Here is a 22,374-nt window from a genome sequence, read left to right as displayed (position 1 = left end):
ACATCAAGAACAAAGCAAGGATGTCACTCCCATTATCACAATTCAATATTGTGCTGGAGGCTCTAGCCAGTGTGCTAAAGCAAGGGGGAAAATGCATCTAGAACTGAAAGGAAGATGTAAAACTGTCTTTATGTGAAGACTGTGTGAACGTCCATGTAGAAAACCTGATGGAACCTAAAAATAGCTACTAGAACTAATAGATGAGTTTAGCAAGATTGTAAGATATAAGATCAATATATGAAATCAATTATATTTCTATAGACTAGCAATGAACAACTGGAAATTGACATTTTAAAAAATGTCATGTACAGTAGCATCAAAAAATACGAACTACTTAGAAATAAGTCTGACAAAGGATATATAAGACCTGTACACTTGAAACTACAAAACACTGCTTAGAGAAATTAAAGAAGAATCAATAATGCAGAGACATACCATGCTCATGGATCAGAAGACTCCATACTGTTAAGATATCAATTCTCCCCCTATCGATCTATAAATTCAACACAATTCCAGTCAAATTCCCCACAGGTCTTTGTAAAAATCAAAAAGTTGATTCTAAAATTCTTAAGGAAATACAAAGGACTTAGAATAGCCAAAACAACTTTGAAACGGAAGGAGGGGAAAACACTGGAGAGCCCTTCCCCCTGGCTGGCAGCAAGGAAGCCACAGGGTGCCTGAAGTTACTGTAGAAGATGTTGCCTAGAGTTACTGTAAAAGACATGAACCAGCAGGAGTTCATCAGGGCTCTGACAGCTTTCCTCAAAAAGTCTGGGAAGCTGAAAGTCCGTAAATGGGTGGACACCATGAAGCTGGCCAAGCATAAAGAGCTTGCTCACTACAATGAGAGCTGGTTCTACATAGAGTGGCTTCCACAGTGCTGCACCTCTATCTCCAGGGCTAAGCTAGGTTGGCTCCAAGACCAACATCTATGGGGACATCAGAGAAACCACATCATGTCTAGCCACTTCAGCAGGACTCCAAGAGCATGGCCTGTCAGGTCCTCCAAGCCCTGGAAGGGCTGAAAATGGTAGACAAGGACCAAGATGGGGGTGGCGGGGCTTCCCTGGTGGCGCAGTGGTTGAGAGTCTGCCTGCCAATGCAGGGGACACGGGTTCGAGCCCTGGTCTGGGAAGATCCCACATGCCACGGAGCAACTAGGCCCGTGAGCCACAATTACTGAGCCTGCGCATCTGGAGCTTGTGCTGCGCAACAAGAAAGGCCGCGATAGTGAGAGGCCGGCGCACTGCGATGAAGAGTGGTCCCCACTTGCCATAACTAGAGAAAGCCCTCGCACAGAAACGAAGACCCAACACAGCCATAAATAAATAAATAAATAAATAAATGGATTATCACGTTTAAAAAAAAAAAAAAAAAGATGGGGGTGGCAAGCTGACACCTCAGGGACAGAGAGATCTAGACAGAATTGCCAGATGGGGGCATCTGCCAAAGAGAAGCATTAGAACAAATGCTGGGTTAATAAATTGCCTCATTCTTTAAAGACAAAAACTAGTTGGAGAACTTACACTATGTTAACTCAAGGTTATTAGAAAGCTATAGCAATCAAGGCAGTGCATGTTGGGATCAAGATAGACAAATAGACCAAAGGAAGAGAATACAAAGTCTATAAACAGACCCACACATATATCGTCAATTGATTTTTAACAAAGCTGCAAAGACAGTCTAGGGGAAGAAGGATAATCTTTTCAACAAATGGTCCTGGGAGAAATGGATATCCGTATACAAAATAAAATAAAATACCTCACACCATATATAAAACTTAACTCAAAGTGGATTCTAGACCTAAACATAAGCCTAAAAGTATAAAATTTCTAGAAAAAAACATAGAAGAAAATCCTTGCGACCTTGGGTTAGGCAAAGATTTCTTATATAAAACACTTTAAAAGAAAAAATTGAAAAATTGGACTTTATTAAAATTAAGGCTTTCTGCTATTTGAAAGACACTGTTAAAGGAATAAAAAGACAAGCCCCAGACTGGGAGAGAGTATTTGCAAAGCATGTATGTGATAAAGGACTTTTTTCCGGAATATATAAAGAACTCTCAAAACTTAATAATAAGAAAACAAACAAGCTAATTTTGTTGTTTTGTTTTATTTATTTATTTTGGCTGCACGCAGGTTTTCTCTAGTTGCGGCGAGCGGGGGCTACTCTTCGCTGCGGTGCGCGGCTGCTCATTGCGGTGGCCTCTCTCGCTGTGGAGCATGGGCTCTAGGTGCACAGGCCTCAGCAGTTGTGGCACGCGGGCTCAGCAGCTGTGGCTCACGGGCTCCAGAGCACAGGCTCAGTAGCTGTGGCGCAGGGGCTCAGTTGCTCCGCGGCATGTGGGATCCTCCCAGAACAGGGATCGAACCTGTGTCCCCTGCATTGACAGGCGGATTCCCAACCACTGCACCACCAGGGAATTCCCACAAGCTAATTTTTTTAAAGGGCAAAAGATTTGAACAGACACTTCAACAAAGAAGATATACAGATGACAAACATATGGAAGGATGCTCATTATCAGTCATTAGGGAAATGCAAATTAAAACCACAATGAGATATCAATACTGGAATAGCTAAAAAAAAAAAAAATTTTTTTTTAAATTTTTTTATGACAATACCAAGTGTTGGTGAGAATGTGGAGCAAACGGAACTCTCATATACTGCTGGTGGAAATGTAAAATGGTACAACCACTTTGGAAATCAGTTTGCCAGTGTCTTAATATGTTAAACAGACACCTACCCTACGACCAGCAATTCCACTCACAAGTTATCTACCCAAGAGAAATGAAAGCACATAACCACACAAAAACTTGTATGGAAACGTTCATAACAGCTTTATTTGTAATAGCCAAGAACCAGAAACCCAAATGTCCATCAACAAGTGAATAAACAAATATAATACCCATACAATGGAATAGTACTCAGCAATAAAAGGTAATGGACCATAAATACACACAACAACATAGATGAATCTCAAAATGATTATGCTGGGCTTCCCTGGTGGCGCAGTGGTTGAGAATCTGCCTGCTAATGCAGGGGACACGGGTTCGAGCCCTGGTCTGGGAGGATCCCACATGCTGCGGAGCAACTGGGCCCGTGAGCCACAATTACTGAGCCTGCGCGTCTGGAGCCTGTGCTCCGCAACAAGAGAGGCCGCGATAGTGAGAGGCCCGCGCACTGCGATGAAGAGTGGCCCCTGCTTGCCGCAACTGGAGAAAGCCTGCGCACAGAAACGAAGACCCAACACAGCCAAAAATAAATAAATAAATAAACAAATGTGGGGTTTAAAAAAAAAAAAAAAAAGCCCTTGTCTTTCTCTCTTCCTTGGTTTAAAAAAAAAAAAATGATTATGCTATGTGAAAGAAGGCAGAAAACAAAGAGTATATACTGGGATTTCTCTGGTGGTCCACTGGTTAAGAATCTGCCTTCCAATGCAGGGGACGCGGGTTTGATCCCTGGTTGGGGAACTAAATCCCACATGGCACGGGGCAACTAAGCCCACGCGCTCCAGAACCCGCACCCCACAACAAAAGAGAAGCCCGCATGCCGCAACGAAGATCCAGCGTGCTGCAACTAAGACCTGATGCAGCCAAAAAAAAAAAAGAGTATACACTGTATGATTCCATATATATATAATATCTAGAAAATGCAAACTAATCTATAGGGACAGATAACACGCCAGTCGTTGCCTAGAGATGAGGGAAGGAGGTAGAGAAGAGTGGGAGCAAGAAATTAAAAAGGGGGACTTCCCTGGCCGTCCAGCAGTTAAGACTCCATGCTTCCCACAGGGGACGTGGGTTCAATCCCTGGTTGGGGAACTAGGATCCCACATGCCGTGTGGTGCCGCCAAAATATTAAAAAATTAAAAATTAAAAAAAAGTAAAAATAAAAAGGGACACATGGAATCTTCTAGGGGCAATGGATATGTTCATTATTTTGACTTAGTTTCACAGGTGTACTCATATGTGAAAACTTATCAAATTGTACATTTTAAATATGTGTAGTTTCTTGTATTACCAATTATTCATCAATAAATCTATACAAAGGTCAATAAAAAGAAGCAATAATCAAATAAAACAAAAGAGTTAATCTGAAAAAATTTCCCTGGTGGCTCAGTGGTTAAGAATCCGCCTGCCAATGCAGGGGACACGGGTTTGATCCCTGGTCCAGGAAGATCCCACATGCTGAGGAGCACCTAAGCCCGTGTGCCACAACTACTGAGCCTGCGCTCTACTGAAGCCCAAGCACCTTGAGCCTGTGCTCTGCAACAAGAGAAGCCACCTCAGTGAGAAGCCTGTGCACCACAACGAAGAGTAGCCCCCGCTCGACGCAACTAGAGAAAGCCCGCGCACAGCAATGAAGACACAACGCAGCAAAAATAAATATATATAAACAAATAAATTTTTTTTAAAAGAAATGAGATATAGATATTGGAAAAAGAGTAAAATCATCACTACAAGCAGATTTTATTATTATCTACTTAGAAAAGTCAATGATTCAACTGAAGCCTTGTAGATCTTATCAGCAAGTTTAGTAAAATGACCAGTTAAAAGAAAAATATAGAAAAATCAATAGCTTTCTTTTTTACCAACAAAAACCAATTTTAAAATGTTAGAAAAAATGATTTTATTCGTAACAGCAATTAAAGCTATGAAATACAGAAAAATAAATTTTACCGAGGACACACAAGACGTGAATAAATGGAGAGATGTATGACACTTTCTCACAGTGGAAGAAGACTTTTGTAAAGCTTTGGTCAATTCTCTCCAAATTGCTCTATAAATCCAATGCAACTCCAGTTTAAAATTCCAATTCCTTTGACCAAAACTAGAAAAGGTGACTCTAAAATTCATCTGAAGAGTAAATGAGTACCAAGAAAAAAAAATGCTTTAAAAAAATGAGGATAGGGGCTTCCCTGGTGGCGCAGTGGTTGAGAATCTGCCTGCCATTGCAGGGGACACGGGTTCGAGCCCTGGTCTGGGAAGATCCCACATGCCACGGAGCAACTGGGCCCGTGAGCCACAACTACTGAGCCTGCGCGTCTGGAGCCTGTGCTCCGCAACAAGAGAGGCCGCGGTAGTGAGAGGCCCGCGCACCGCAATGAAGAGTGGCCCCCACTCGCCGCAACTAGAGAAAGCCCTCGCACAGAAACGAAGACCCAACACAGCCAAAAATAATAAATAAATAAATAAATAAATAAATAAATAAATAAATAAATAAATAAATAAGTGATCCGCAAAGCTCTGCCCTAGCTCTTTAAAAAAAAAAAAAAAATGAGGATAACGGGCTGGGTGCAAATTGCTTGCATCACCACTAATCCAAATGCATCATAAAACAGTTGCTTTTACAGTAAGAATAGGATTTGTCTTCACCCATATTAGGTCCTTCACAAACATTTGTAGAATTGATACTGACCAGGGTTCTTGGCCTTCCCTAATCAATAGAAATTGATTAGAGGCCAGTCAAGAAATTCAGGCCCCTTTACTGGGGCCCCTGCTGCAGCACGGGGGAGTGAAAACAAGTAACAGGTTCTCTTGCTCGCTCCCGGTGGGGAGTGGGGGGGTTGGGGACTGGTTCCTTGTATGGGGTGAGGGTAGGGGTGTGTCCAGGGGTCAGGCTGGAGGGGGGGCTCAGGGGGTTTACCCACCCCTTTGGTGGTGTTGAGTGCAGGGGGCATGCGCAGTACCCTGCTTTTCTCCCAGCTCTTCAGAAGTGGCAGCTGGGGTTTTTTTGGTCTTTCTGTATCTTGCCATCCAGAATTTGCCCCAACTCTGCATGCAAGCAGTTATTTTTAGTCTTTGATAATTTCCTTGTATTCTGTGGCTCAAGAAGACATTTGTCCAGGTGCAAGCACTGCAGCATTGCAGCAAAGGATCCCAGGTCCCAGGTCCCAGCCTTTCTCAGAATGACCAAGTAAATGAATAGGCAAATAGATCAATAGCATAGTTCAGAAACAGTCTGCATATAGTGAATATTGTAATATAAAGGTTTATCATGTATTGCTATTAAATATGTCCTTCATGTCCATGAGCACCTTAAGGTAACATGCCCCCAAATTGACCTAAGCACCTTACTCCCCTTCCCTATTCATGCTCCTCTTCCTACTTCACAGTTCCACACAATCACCCAGACAGGAAAAGTGGTCACCCTGGATCCCTCTCTCCCCCTCACTCTCATTCTGTTTACCTTCTGAGATGTCTCTCAGTCTCCCCCTCCCACCGCGTGGGAATTTAGCACAGGATAAAAACAGCATTTCAAACCAGCAAGGAAAGGAGACAGTGCTAGAACAAGTGGCTATCTATCTATGGAAAAAAAAAAGTGAAATCCATACATAAAAATGAATTCCAGATGGATTAAATATCTAAGTGTGAAGAGTTAAACTATAAAAGCACCAGAAAGAAATATAGAAGGATGTTTTTTATAATTTGGGGATGGGAAGGACTTCTATGAGACACGAAATTCAGAAACCATAAAGAAAAATATCAACAGATTTGATTACAGTGAGAGGCACCACAAAGTTAAAAATTGAATGCTAAGCTGGGAGTATTGGCAACATTTAAGACATAGATAAGTTTAATTATTACCCTTAATATACGACAAGCTCCTATAAATCAGTAAGAAAAAGTTAGAAAACCCAATTTTAAAAAAGGGCAAAAGTAATAAGACAATTTGTAGAATAAACGCAAAAGGCTAAGAAACATATGAAAAGTTGCTCACGTTCACTGGGGTCAGGGAAATGCAAATTAAGACAATAATGAGCTACCATTTTTGTCCCCTAAATTGTTAAAAACATTAATACAACAAATAATGTTCCGTGTTCACAGGAACGAGGATAAAAAAGAACACGTATACATTGTTGTTGGTGAGAATACAACTGGTGCAACAGTTTTGGGGGCAATTTATTAGTACTCATCAAATGTTAAGTGAATCCTTTGAGAAAACTACTCCACTTTCAACAGAAATCCGTTGTTTCAGCATCCGTCACCCTTTCTCCCAGCTCCAGCCCTCCCCCACCTCGCACTCTCTGGAGAACCCCTCCTCTCTCCCTCACTCGCACGCGATTTGGCGGGGCTGGCTCCGCCTCCCAGCCCCCGAGCGAGGCATGTGACTTCAGCCTGATCAGTGAGTCATCCTTCCTCAAGCAAACGGAATGGTTTAGGGCAGAGCGTGTGATCTGAATGAGGGTCAAATTAGAGAACACCTTGTGACTTTTCCAGTCTCCCAGAAAGAAGAGCTGGTGGAGTGCCTCTGGAACGTCTATGGCCACCTTGACTTCACATGGAAGAGTTGATCTGAGAAGCCAAACAGAGGAAATCAAAGCCATGTACTGGTGAAAGGTTCATGAAGACAAACTTTGGGCACCTGGACCCAATCGTGCCTAAAGTCAGCTGTCCCTAGGAATTTAGTATGTGAATCAATAAAACCCTCCCACCAATTTGAATTACATTTCTGTCCCTTGCAAACCAAAACAATTCTAATATTGAATCTATCCTTTAAAATATTTACTCAACTGCTGTTGGGGTGAAGGGGGGAGTTTCAGAAAACTATATAAATGTTCTGTTTTTAATTTTAAAGTATATGCCTGTGCATATAAAAAGGTCTGAAAGGACACACGCACATGATCATAATCCCTAAGAAAGTGGCAATGAGAGCCGAGGGAATCCACTCTTAACCCTTAAGCACCTATTCTGACCAATCATTGTTCTAGGCTGGGGGCATAGTATTAAACAAAACAAACAGAATCTCTGCTTTCATAGTACGTGGAGGCATCATTTTTTAAAAAATGAATGAATCCAACTTTCTGCTTTCACTATGCCTATATCCAAGCAGCTGAGTATTACTAGAGAAAAACACGCAGCTGAAAAGACAGGAACCCAAAAAAAAGGGTGGTTCTTGATGTTATATGGAACCTGAACATGGCTTGACAACGCTCCTATTAACTACCTCTCCTGATCTCTAAAAAACTTTCAAAGTCTCCCACTTATCTTCCTTAAACTTTTAGAAAAGTGATTGCAGATGTCATTAGGACAGTTCATCACTAGTCTGTGTCTCTTCCTTCCTGGCACATGGTAAGATTCCACTGCCCTGCCCTCTGAAGTTAGGGATGGCCACGTCACGTGCTTTGGCCAATGAAAAGTGGATGGAATTTACATGTGTTGCTTCCAGGTGGATGCTTTTAAGAATTGGTGCACAATTTGCCATGTTCCATTTCCCTTGCCAGAGGGACCATCAGTAACTAGCTGGTGGAAGCTCCATCCAGCCTGGGTTGATGTGAGGATGTTGTGAAACAGAGCCTCATGTCAACCCATGATGGCCATGTAGCCCAAGCAAGAAACAAGCCACGATGCTGTGGCAGTTTAGTTTCTCTAATAAGCAGAGTTCTAGATAGGGTTAGATGGGCAAGACATTTACTGGGGCAAACGCCTGTTAGGGAGAAAGGGTTAGGAGCCAGAGTAGGCATGGAGAGCCATCAGACCACAATGCAAGTCTGACACCTTGAGAGGAAAGAAGGAATCAGGAGGATTGGGCAGGAAAACAAGCTTTCAGAAAGGCTGATGGAGGGACTTCCCCAGCAGTCCAGTGGTTAAGACTCCGCACTTCCACTGCAGGGGGCACGGGTTCGATCCCTGGTGGGGGAACTAAGATCCCATATGCCGCGCGGCCAAACAAACAAAAAAGAAAGGCTGATGGAGATAGTCCCCAAGCCAAAATTACCCATTAGTAGAGTCCCAAGTCCCACAGGAATGGGCCAGCACTAGTACCCCAATGGCTGAGCAGCAGAGGGGAAACATGGCCTCAATACAAATGCAATGAAGGATTCGTAGGGGTGGCAGCTGGGGCTGTCAGTCAACTATGCTCCACGTGGCAGGTTTCCTTGAAGGAAATCTGAGCAGCACATTTCAATGACCCTCAGAGTTCTTTAACCCAGGGGTCAGCAAACTACAGCCCACAGGCCAAGTCCACCCTGCTGCCTATTTTCGTAAATATAGGTTTGTTGGAACATAGCCATACCCTTTTGTTTACTGTTATCTATGGCTACTTTCCCATGACAATGGCCAAGTTGAGTAGTTGTGACAGAGACTATAGTCTCTGTACACTGTGATAGTAATTGCAGCTTGCAAATCCTAAGATATTTACTAGCTGACCCTTGGCAGGAAAAGTTGCCAATTCCTGCTTTAACCTACTGCAGTTTGAGGGACGTTTATTGCCATAGCAAAACCTAGCCTATTCTGACTGGTATAGTGATCTAAATGTATCTTCTTTCCTCACCTCCCACTCCACAACCTACTCCAACCTGGTGCTACACTTCCCCTCCCCCTCAACTCCAAACTACTCTTTCTAATGCTGTGTCATACCTGTTTTAGATTTTTTTTTTGGGGGGGGCCGTTCCCAACGGCATACAGGATCTTAGTTCCCTGACCAAGGATTGAACCTGTGCCCCCTGCAGTGGAAGTGCAGAGTCCTAACCACTGGGCCACCAGGGAACTACCCCCTGTTTTAGCTCTTATCTAATTTGACTTCTTAGCAGTGTACAGTAGTTACCTATTTCCCCCTTCTTTAAACATACTCTCCTCCCAGCCCCTAGGACACTACACTTTCTTGGTTTTCCTTTTATTATCTCTTTGACAACTTTTTCTTAGTCTCCTTGGCTCAACCTATTAGATGTTCCTCAGGTTTTTGTTCTAGGCCTGCTTCTACCCTCACTCCCTAACATTCTATGGCTTTAATTACCATCCATATTCTAGCAGTTCCCAATTTAATATCTCCAGCTCAGATATAAGCTCCAGTCCTATACATTCAATTGCATACAAGACCTCTCTCCACTAGGCTGTTGATTGTTCCCAAACTGGTCTCATCATCTTTTCCCTTAATCCTCTTTCTCCTCCTGAATTTTTAAAATAAATGGTAGTATCATCCACCAAGCTGCTTATACCAGAAATCTGAGAGTCTTCTTTGATTCTTTATTCTCTTTCACCCCACACTCTAAATCTAGTCACTAAGTTCTGTTTTTCCTACGTCCGGAAAGCTAATTTGTCCACATCTCTCTATCCCTATTGCTATGAATCTAATCCAAGCTGCCCTTTTTATTCACCCAAACAACTGCTACAATCTCTTAACTGGTATCCTTGTTTCTGTTCAAGTGTTTCTCCAATCAAATCCTCACACTGCAATCAGAGACCTTTGCCAGTGAGAGTATAGGAACAAATGGAAACAAATAGAACAGGGTAGATTTAAACACAACTATATTAGTACTTATGTGAAATGTAAGTGGGCTAAATACTCCAATTAAAAGAGAGAGAGAGATGTCAAACTATAATAAATAATCCAATTATATGTTATTTACAAGAGACATATCTTAAATGTAAGAACATGGAAAGGTTAAAATTAAAGGACGAAAAAAGATACAATGCAAGCACTAACCAAAATAAAGTTGGTGTAGCTAAATTAATATCAGACAAAGTAAACTTTATGGCAAGAAGTACTACTAAAAACACACACATTTTATGATGATAAAAGGGCCAATCCAACAGGAATACATAACAGTCCTAAATTTATATGCACCTAACAATGTAACCTTAAAATATATAAAGTGAAAACTGACAGAATTAAAGGAGAAATAGACAAACCTTCAATTATAGTTTATATTTTTAACATATATCTCTCAGCAGCTGATAGAACAAGTAGATTTTAGAAATCAGTAGAGAAATGGATGATTTGACAACATAATTAACGAATTTCCCTAACTGACATTTATAGAATACTATATATATATTTTTTAAAAAAAGGAGGAAACTAACAACTACAGAAGGCACATTCTTCTCAAATATCAATTTTCACACATAACAAAATTGTCCATATGCTGGGCCATAAAGCAAATCTTAACAAATTTCAAGTTATTAAAATAATGCAGAGTGCATTCTTTGAACTCAGTGAAATTGAAATCAGTAACTAAAAGATAACTAGAAACCCCCCTCCCCCAAAGTTTAGAAATTAATTAATAAGCCTCTAAATAACCAATGGGACCAAAGAAGAAACCACAATGGAAATTACAAAATATTTTGAACTGAATGATAATGGGATACAGCTAAAACCACACTTAAAGTGAAATGTATAGACTTAAATTTATATATTAGAAAAATATAAAAGATAAAAATCAATGATTTAAGCATCCATTTAAAGAATTTTTAAAAAGAACAACAATTAACAACCCCTCCAAAAAAAGTAGAAGAAAGGATACAATAAAGATAAGAGTAGAAATCAACAAAATAGAAAAAAAAAAATACAGTAAAGTCAACAAAGCCAAAATTTGGTTTTTGGAAAGACCACTAAAATCGATAAAAACCTAGCAAGAAAAATAATGGGGGGGGGGGAAACAGCAAAAATAAGTCATATTAGGAATAAAAATGGAAACATTACTACAGACCCCACAGGTGTTAAAAAATAATAAGCGGGGGCTTCCCTGGTGGCGCAGCGGTTGAGAATCTGCCTGCCAATGCAGGGGACACGGGTTCGAGCCCTGGTCTGGGAAGATCCCACATGCTGCGGAGCAACAAGGCCCGTGAGCCACAACTACTGAGCCTGCGCGTCTGGAGCCTCTGCTCCGCAACAAGAGAGGCCGTGATAGTGAGAGGCCCGCGCACCGCGATGAAGAGTGGCCCCCACTTGCCACAACTAGAGAAAGCCCTCGCACAGAAACGAAGACCCAACACAGCCATAAATAAATAAATAAATAAATAAAAAGACTTAAAAATAATAATAATAATAAGCGGATATTACAAACAACTTCATGTCAATATTTGAAAATTTATGTAACATGGGAAAATTTCGCTAAAAAAACACAAATTACCAAAAATGTCACAGGAATATCCAAAAATATCACAAGAATACTCTAAATTTTGAGGTCACAATAGGCCTACATCTGGTAAAGAAACTGAGTCTTTCATTTAAAATCTTACCACAGAGATAACTCCAGGCCCAGATGGCTTCTCTGGGAAATTCTTCCAAGCATTGAAGGCAGAAATATTACCACCTTACACAAACTCAGAAAATAGAGAAAAAAAGAACATTTCTCATCTCGTTTTATGAGACTTGAATAACTTTGATACCAAAACCTGACAAGCTTATTACAAGACAGGCGAGTTATGGCCCATATCTCTCATAAACAGAGGCACAAAAATCCTACACAAACATACCAAATCAGGACTTCCCTGGTGGTCCAGTGGGTAAGACCCCGCACTCCCAGTGCAGGAGGTCCGGGTTCGATCCCTTGTCGGGGAACAGGATCCCACATGCATGCTGCAAGTAAGAGTTCGCATACTGCAACTAAGAATCCGCATGCCACAACTAAATATGCCACAACAAAGATCCCACATGCCACAACTAAGACCCGGTGCAGCCTAAATAAATAAATAAATAAATTTCTTTAAAATACCAAATCAAATTCATATTTTTTTGGTAAAGGTAATTAATAATAATGACCAAATGCTGTTTTGTCCAGCAGTGAAGGTTGGCTTGCTATTCCAAAATCAACCTATGTGACTAATCATATTAACAAAATAAAGTAGAAAAACTACCTGACGATTTTTAATACGTGCAGAAAAAGCATTTGACAAGATTTAATACCCATTCATGACCTTTAAAACTCTCAGATAACTAAAATAAAAGGGAATTTCCTCAATTTGATAACTGTTGTCTCAGAAAAAAACCTATACAGTTGGCATCATATTTAATGGTGCAATATTGAGTGCTTTATCCCTAATATTGGGAACAAATAAGGATATCTACTCTCATTTCTTCTATCTCAACATTATCCTAGCTAGCTCAATAAAGAAAGAAAACAACTTGAAGGAAGAATGATTGGAAAGGAAGAAGTAAATCTGTACTTGTATACATGGTTGTATACATATAAAATCCTAAGGAATCTACAAAAACTATTAGAGCTAATGAATGAACTTAGCAACAACCTTGTCAACATACAAAAATCAATTGTCTTTCTATATACTGGCAACAAACGACTGGAAAATTAAAAATTAAAAATACCATTGACAATATAAAAAAAACCCATAAAATACTAATAAATAAATTTCATGAAAAATATGCAAGACCTCTAGACCAAAAATACAAAACATTGCTTAAAGAAATAAAAGACAGGGACTTCCCTGGTGGCACAGTGGAGAAGACTATGTGCTCCCAATGCAGGGGGCCCGGGTTCGATCCCTGGTCAGGGAACTAGATCCCACATGCATTCCGCAACTAAGAGTTCGCATGCCACAACTAAGGAGCCCTGGAGCCACAACTAAGGAGACCACCTGCCGCAACGAAGGAACCCATGTGCTGCAACTAAGGAGCTGGCAGGCTGCAACAAAGGAGCCCTCCTGCCACAAGACCTGGCGCAAGCAAATAAATAAATATTAAGAAAGAAAGAAAAGACAAATAGAGAGGTGCTTCATATTCATAGATTGGAAGACGCAGCATTGTTAAGATGTCATGATTCCTATGTTGATTGATAGATTCAGTGCCATCATAATCAAAATCTTGGCAGGTTTTTAAAAATAGAAATTGACAAGCTGATTCTATCATTTGTATGGAAATGCAAAGGACCTAAAATAGGCAAAACAATCTTGAAAATGAAGAACAAACTTAGAAAACTTACAGTATCAGGGACTTCCCTGGTGGTGCAGTGGTTAAGAATTCGCCTGCCAATGCAGGGGACACGGGTTCCATCCCTGGTCCAGGAAGATCCCACATGCCACAGAGCAACTAAGCCCGTGTGCCACAACTACTGAGCCTGAGCACCACAACTACTGAAGCCTGTGCACTCTAAGTCTCACGTGCCGCAACTACTGAGCCTGCGTGCTGCAACCACTGAAGCCCCCGCACCTAGAACAGTGCTCCACAACAAGGGAATCCACCACAATGAGAAGCCCGTGCACCACAATGAAGAGTAGCCCCTGCTCGCCACAACTAGAGAAAGCCCGTGTGCAGCAATGAAGACCCAACACAGCCAAAAGAAATTAAATAAATAAATAAATAAATAAAAGAAAACTTGCACTATCAGATTTTAAGACTTACTACAAAGATACAGCAATCGAGATAGTATAGTAATGGTGTAGGATAGACAAATAGATCAATGGAACGGCATGTTCATAGACATATAATGACAATCAATTTTTGATAAGGCATCAAAGCACTTCAATGGGAAAATGAAAGTTTTGGTCCTGGAACAATGAGATAAACCCCAACTCTCACCTCACACCGTGCACAAAAATTAATTCGAGATAGGTCGTAGACCTAAATGTAAAAAGTGAAAACTATAATGCTTCTACAAGAAAACATAGGAGAATATCTTTGTGGCCTTGGGGTGGGAAAAATTTTCTTAGGACAAAAAATTTCTAACTATAAAAGAAAAAGATGATAAAATGGATTTCATTAAAATTTAAAATTTCTGCTCATCAAATGATAACCTCATAAAATAAAAATGTAAGCCACTGAGTGATGATATGATTATCAAAATAATCATAATATATGTATCTGATATAGATTTATATAGAGAATAAGCAAATAAATTCCATAACTCAGTAACAGAAAGACAAACAATTCAATTTTTTAAATAGGCAAACGAGGGCCTTCTCTGGTGGCACAGCGGATAAGACTTCGTGCTCCCAATGTACGGGGGCCGGGTTCGATCCCTGCTCAGGGAACTAGATCTGACATGCATGCTGCAACCAAGAAGCCCACAAGCCACAACTAAGGAGCCCGTGAGCCACAACTTAGAAGCCTACTTGCCTCAACTAAGACCTGGCGCAACCAAATAAATTAAATAAATAAATAAATATTTTTAAAAAATAGGCAAAAGACTTGAACAGACACTTCACAAAAGATACTGGAGTGGCTAATAAGCAAATGAAAAGATGTTCAATGTCCTCAGTCACCAGTGAAATTCAAACTAAAAGCACAACAGGATACACAACAAAATAACTAAAGTTAAAGTCTGAAGATGCTACATATTGAGATGTGGACAATTAGAACTCTTCTACATGTAAAATAGTACAACCACTTTGGAAAACAGTTTGGCAAATAGACATACATCTACCCTATGACCCAGCACTCCTAGGTCTTAACCAAGAGGAATGAAAACATATGTCCACACAAAGACTTGTACAAGAATGTTCATAGCACCTGTATTCAAATAGCCCCAAACTGGAAATGACCCAAAGGTTCATCAACAGATAAATGAATAAATAAATATGATGTATTCATACGATGGAAAACTACTCACCAATAAAAAGGAACTAATTATTGATGCATGCAAGAATATGATAAATCTCAAAATATTGTGATTAGTAAAAGAGCCAGACATAAAAGCGTACATATTGAATGATTCCATTTACATGAAGTTCTAGAATAGGCAAATTTTAATCTATGGGGAGAGAAATAAGAACAGTGGTTGCCTCTGGAGATTAGCTGGAAAGGGGCATGAGGGAACTAACTGGGGTGATGAAAATGTTCTACATTTTAATTGGGGAGAGTGGTATATATACAGGATATACTTTTGTCAAAACTATATACTTGAAAATCTGTGCATTTTATTGTAAATTAGGCCTCAATAAAAATTTATTCATATGTAAGTAGCATGTCAATTATATATAAGTTGTTTTAGGGTGTTTTAAGGAACTTAAAACCATTGGTTAAAAAAATTACAGTTAGCATCACACTTAATGATAAAATATTGAATGTTCTTCTCTTAATTTGAGAACAAGGCAAGAAAGTCCACATGACATTGGTTTTTAGCCAGTGCAATTAGGCAAGAAAATGATATGAAGATTGGAATGGAAAAAGCAAAACTGTAATTAATAGAAGGTGACATAACTTTGTATGTAGAAAATCCAATAGACTGTTAGAATTAATAAGTAAAATTAGCAAGGTCTCTAGATACAAGATCAATATCCAATCAATTATTTTTTATATACTAGCAATAAACAATTAGAAAATAGAGTTTAACAAAAAGCACAATATACAATAACATAAAAAAAATCAAATACCCAGGAATAAACATAACAAAAGATGTGCAAAATACTAATGAAAACTAGAAACCAGTCTGAGAAATGAAAGACCTAAATAGCAATGCCATGTTAACCATCAGGAGACTCAATATTGTTAATATGTTAATTATTTTCTTAATCTTTAATAAATTGAATGAAATATCAATCAAAATCCTTGAAGGATTTTTTTGTAGAAACTGACAAACTGATTCTAAAATTTATATGGAAATGCAAAGGAACTAGATTAGCCAAGGCAATCTTGAAGTGCACAGTTTAAAGACTTATAGTATCAGATAGCAGAACTTATTATAAAGAGATAGACAGACAGATGATAGATAGATAGACAGATAGACAGGTAGAGAGATAAATCTACAGTAAGAGATTATTAGCACAAGGATAGGCAAATAGACATTGATACAGAATATAGTCCAGAAATAGACCTCCACATATATCATCACCTAATATACAACAAAGGCACACCTGCAATTCACTGGGGAAATGATGGTGCTTTTAATAAATGGCGCTAGCACAACAGACTATCCATGTAGAAAAACTGGAATCTTGGCTCCTATCTCTAACATATCCCAAAACTTATTTGAGATGGATCATAGATATAAGCATGGAAGAGAAACACAATAAAGCTTCTGAAAAAAATCATAGAAGGATATTTATATGGCTTTGGGGAAGGCAAATATTTCTTAATCAAGGCGCAATAAACACTAAAGATAAAGATTGATATGTTTGACTTCATTAAAATTAAAAACCTCTGTTCATCAAAAGACACCATAAAGCTGAAAAAGCAAACCACAGAATATGTAAACAATTCCTACTAATTAATTTTAAAAATCAAGCAATCCAATTTTTAAAAAATAGACAAAACACTTGAGTACACTTTACAAAAGAGGATACTCAAATATCCAACAAATGCATATGAAAAAGTGCTCAGGGCTTCCCTGGTGGCGCAGTGGTTGAGAATCTGCCTGCCAATGCAGGGGACGCGGGTTCGAGCCCTGGTCTGGGAAGATCCCACATGCCGCGGAGCAACTCGGCCGGTGAGCCACAATTACTGAGCCTGCGCGTCTGGAGCCTGTGCTCCGCAACGGGAGGGGCCGTGATAGTGAGAGGCCCGCACACCGCGATGAAGAGTGGCCCCCGCTTGCCGCAACTGGAGAAAGCCCTCGCACAGAAACGAAGACCCAACACAGCCATAAATAAATAAATAAATATTTTTAAAAAGTGCTCAAATCACTAGGCATCAGGAAAATGCAAATTACAACCACCATGAAATACCAATGCACATCTACAAGTATGGCCAAAATTTCTAAAACTCGAAACTTATAATGGGACTATGGGTTGCTACAGTCACTCTGGAAAACTACTTGACAGCTTCCATGAAAGTTAAGCATAGCTTACCCTATGATCTAGCAACTCCACTCCTAGTTACATGACAAATACGAATGTGTATTTCCAGTAAAACAAAAAAATGTATAGCCAAGAACTGGAAAAAAAAAAAAAAACAAATGTCCATCAATAGTAGACTGGATAAATTGTATAATACTCATGCAATGGAACTTTATACAACAGTGAAAATGAATGAAATTCTGCTGCATAAAATAAAATATGGATGAATCTCACAAACATAATGTTAAGTGAAAGAAACCAGGTTCAAAAGAATATGGATCAACCCTTGTACACTGTTGGTGGGAATGTAAATTGGTGCAACCACTGTGGAAAACAGCATGGAGGTTTCTCATAAACTAAAAATAGAACTACTATATGACCCAGCAATTTCACTCCTGGGCATATATCCAAAAAATACAAAAACACTAATTCGAAAAGATACATGCACCCCAATGTTCATAGCAGCATTATTTACAGTTGTCAAGATATGGAAGCAACCTAAGTGTCCATCAACAGATGAATAGATAAAGCAGCTGTGGAATATATGTACAGTGGATTACTACTCAGCCATAAAAAAGAATGAAATTTTGCCATTTGCAGCAACATGGATGGACTTGGAGGGTATTATGCTAAGTGAAATAAGTCAGACAGAGAAAGACAAATACTGTATGATAACATTTATATGTGGAATCTAAAAAATAAAACAAACTAGTGAATATAACAAAAAAGAAAGGAATTCCTTGGCTGTCTAGTGGTTAAGACTCGGTGTTTTCACTGCCGTGGGCCTGGGTTCAATCCCTGATCAGGGAACTAAGATCCCACATGTGGTGCGGCCAAAGACAAAAAAAAAAGGAAGCAGACTCACAGATATAGAGAACAAACTAGTGGTTATCAGTGGGGAGAGGGAAGGGGGAAGGGACAACATAGGGGTAGTGGATTAGAGGTACAAACTATTATGTATAAAATAAGCTACAAGGGGGCTTCCCTGGTTGCACAGTGGTTAAGAATCCATCTGCCAATGCAGGGGACAAGGGTTCGAGCCCTGGTCCAGGAGGATCCCACATGCCACGAAGCAACTAAGCCCATGAGCCACAACTACTGAGCCTGCGCTCTAGAGCCCACAAGCCACAACTACTGAAGCCCACACACCACAACTACTGAAGCCCATGTGCCTAGAGCCCGTACTCTGCAACAAGAGAAGCCACCGCAGTGAGAAGCCCACACACCGCAAAAAAGAGTAGCCCCTGCTTGTGGCAACTAGAGAAAGCCCGTGCACAGCAACAAAGACCCAACACAGCCAAAAATAAATAAATAAATAAATTTATTTATTTATTTAAAAAAAAAAGCTACAAGGATATATTGTACAACATAGGGAATATAGCCAATATTTTATAATAACTATAAATGGAATATAACCTTTAAAATTGTGAATCACTGTATTGTATATCTGTAACTTATATAATATTGTACCTCAACTATACCAGTCAGAATGGCCATCATCAAAAAGTCTACAAACAATAACTGCTGGAGAGGGTGTGGAGAAAAGGGAACCCTCTTGCACTGCTGTTGGGAATGTAAATTGATACAGCCACTATGGAGAACAGTATGGAGGTTCCTTAAAATCTAAAAATAACTACCATACAACTCAGCAATCCCACTACTGGGCATATACCCTGAGAAAACCATAATTCAAAAAGAGTCATGTACCACAATGTTCATTGCAGCTCTATTTACAATAGCTAGGACGTGGAAGCAACCTAAGTGTCCATCAACAGATGAGTGGATAAAGAAGATGTGGCACATATATGCAATGGAATATTACGCAACCATAAAAGAAACGAAATTGAATCATTTGTAGTGAGGTGGATGGACCTAGAGTCTGTCACACAGAGTGAAGTAAGTCAGAAAGAGAAAAACAAATACTGTATGCTAACCCATATATATGGAATCTAAAAAAAAAAAAAAAATTGGTTCTGAAGAACCTAGGGGAAAGACAGGAATAAAGACGCAGATATAGAGAATGCACTTGAGGACATGGGGAGGGGGAAGGATAAGCTGGGACGAAGTGAGAGAGTGGCATGGACATATATACACTACCAAATGTAAAACTGATAGCTAGTGGGAAGCAGCTGCATAGCACAGGGAGATCAGCTCGGTGCTTTATGACCACCTAGAGGGGTGGGATAGGGAGGGTGGGAGGGAGACTCAAGAGGGAGGAGATATGGGGATATATATATATGTATAGCTGATTCACTTTGTTATAAAGCAAAAACTAACACACCATTGTAAAGAAATCATACTCCAATAAAGATGGTAAAAAAAAAATAAGGATATTACAAAGAAAAGAAAATTACAAGTCAGTCTCTCTCTTGAATAGAAATGGAAAAAAATTTAAATGAAATATTAGCATATCCTATACAATAATATATAAAAGTAATAATACAGGGACTTTCCTCGTGGTCCAGTGGTTAAGAATCCACCTTCCAATGCAGGGCATGCGGGTTCGATATCTGGTCAGGGAGCTAAGATCCCACATGCCGCAGGGCAACTAAGTCCGTGCGCTCTAGAGCCTGCGTGCCACAACTAGAGAACCCATGCGCTCCAACTAGAGAGAAGTCTGCGTGCCGCAACGAAGAGCCCCGTAGAGGCCATCATGGAGGTTCCTTAAAAAAACGAAAAATAGAGTTACCATATGATCTGGCAATCTCACTCCTGGGCATATATCCAGAGAAGATGAAAACTCTAATTCGAACAGATACACTGGGACTTCCCTGGTGGTCCAGTGGGTAAGACTCCACTGTCCCAGTGCAGGGGGCCCAGGTTCCATCCCTGGTTGGGAAACTAGATCCCACATGCATGCCGCAACTAAGAGTCCACATGCCGCAACTAAAAGATCCTACATACCACAACTAAAGATCCTACATGCCGCAGCTAAGACCCAGTGCAACCTAAATAAACAAATTAAAAAAAAAAAAGATACACCAATGTTCATGGCAGCACTATTTACAACAGCCAAGACATGGAAGCAACCTAAATGTCCATCGACAGATGAATGGAAAAAAAAGATGTGGTATGGGACTTCCCTGGTGGTCCAGTGGTTAAGACTCCACACTCCCAATGGAGGGGGCACGGGTTCGATCCCTGGATGGGGAACTAAGATCCCACATGCCACACAGCATGCCCAAAAAAAACCCAAAAAAACAAAAAAACAAAACAAAACAAAACAAAACAAAAAAAGATGTGGTATATGTACATATACAGTGGAATATTACCCAGCCATAAAAAAGAATGAAATATTGCCATTTGTAGCAAAATGGATGGACCTAGAGATTATCATACTAAGTGAAGTAAGTCAGACAGAGAAACAAATATTGTATGATATTTATATGTGGAATCTGAAAAAAATAATACAAATCATCTTATTAAAAAACAGAAACAGACTCACAGACATAGAAAACAAACTTATGGTTACCAAAGTGGAAAGGGGAGGGGGAGGGATAAATTAGAAGTATAGGATTAATAGATACACACCACTATATATAAAATAAACAATAAGGATTTACTGTATAGCACATGGAACTATATTCAATATCTTATAATAACCTATAATAGAAAAGAATCTGAAGCTGAACACCTGAAACTAACACAATATTGTAAATCAACTATAGTTAAATAAAAAAATTTTTTTAAGTAAGAAAAAAAACATCTATGTCCTCTTGTGGAAATGACCCTATTATTATTATAAAATGGCCCTGTTTATCCTTTGTGATAATCTTTGCTCTGAAATCTATTTTGTCTGATATTAAAATAGCCCTTTTGATTAGTGTTAACATGATATATCCTATATTAATATAGCCACTCCAGCATTCTTTTGATTAGTGTTAGCATGGTATAGCTTTTTACTTTTTACCTACTTGTTTTTATTTTTAAGTGGGCTTCCTAAAGACAGCTTGTAGTTGGGTCTTTCTTTTTTATCTGCCTTTTAATTAGATTGTCTAGACCATGTATATTGACTGCAATTATTGATACGGTTGAGTTTAAATGTACCATCTTGGGTGCACAACTGTATAAATTTACTAAAACTCAGGTAGATCACCAGGTTCTGCCTGAGTTACCCCTACTTGTGCTGTGGCCTAGAAACTCACTCCAGGTAGTAGGCTGGGACAACTGTAGAGCTTATAGCTTTGCTTCTCTTCTCTCAGGGATCATTGTCCTGTGCTACCTGATTTCTAATGTCTGAACCTCATGTTTCATATATTTTGTCTGACTTTTCAGTTGTTTCAGATGGGAGAGTAAATCCATTCCTTGTTACTCCATCTTGGACTAAAGCAGAAGTTCAGAACTCTCTCTCTCTTTCTCTCTTACTTTCTTTCTTTTCTCTCTTTCTTTCTTTCTCTCTCTCTCTTTCTTTCTTTTCTCTCTTTCTTTCTCTTTCTTTCACCCTCTCTTTCTCTCTCCCTTTCTTTCTCCCTTTCTTTCTCTCTCTCTTTCTTTCTCTCTCTCTCTCTTTCTCTCTCTCTCTCTTTCTTTCTTTCTTTCATTCGTTGTGCCAGGTCTTAGTTGCAGAAGGCAGGCTCCTTAGTTGCAGCATGCAAACTCTTATTTGCAGCATGCATGTGGGATATAGCTCCCTGACCAGGGATCGAACCCAAGCCCCTTGCATTGGGAGCGCAGAGTCTTAACCACTGAACCACCAGGGAAGTCCCAATTTACTTATTTCTTTGTTTGTTTGGGGTTTTTTTGGCTGCATTGGGTCTTCGTTGCTGCATGTGGGCTTTTCTCCAGTTGCGGCCAGCGGGGGCTACTCTTCGTTGCAGTAGCGGGCTTCTCATTGGGGTGGCTTCTCTTGTTGCAGAGCACAGGCTCTGGGCACAAGGGCTCAATAGTTGTGGCCCACAGGCTTAGTTGCCCCGTGGCATGTGGGATC

General features: G+C 39.8%; 1 pseudogene; it reads left to right on the top strand.

Annotated features, from left to right (window-relative positions):
* The first annotated feature begins 695 nt into the window (after window positions 1-695).
* The window catches only part of LOC130705831 (40S ribosomal protein S19-like), a 32,916-nt pseudogene continuing 11,237 nt past the window's right edge, over window positions 696-22,374 (top strand).

The sequence above is a fragment of the Balaenoptera acutorostrata genome, chromosome 20, assembly GCF_949987535.1.
Source record: "Balaenoptera acutorostrata chromosome 20, mBalAcu1.1, whole genome shotgun sequence".
Lineage (NCBI taxonomy): Eukaryota > Metazoa > Chordata > Mammalia > Artiodactyla > Balaenopteridae > Balaenoptera > Balaenoptera acutorostrata.
The sequence above is the reverse complement of the archived record's forward strand: the minus strand, read 5'-3'. Positions and strand labels throughout refer to the sequence as shown.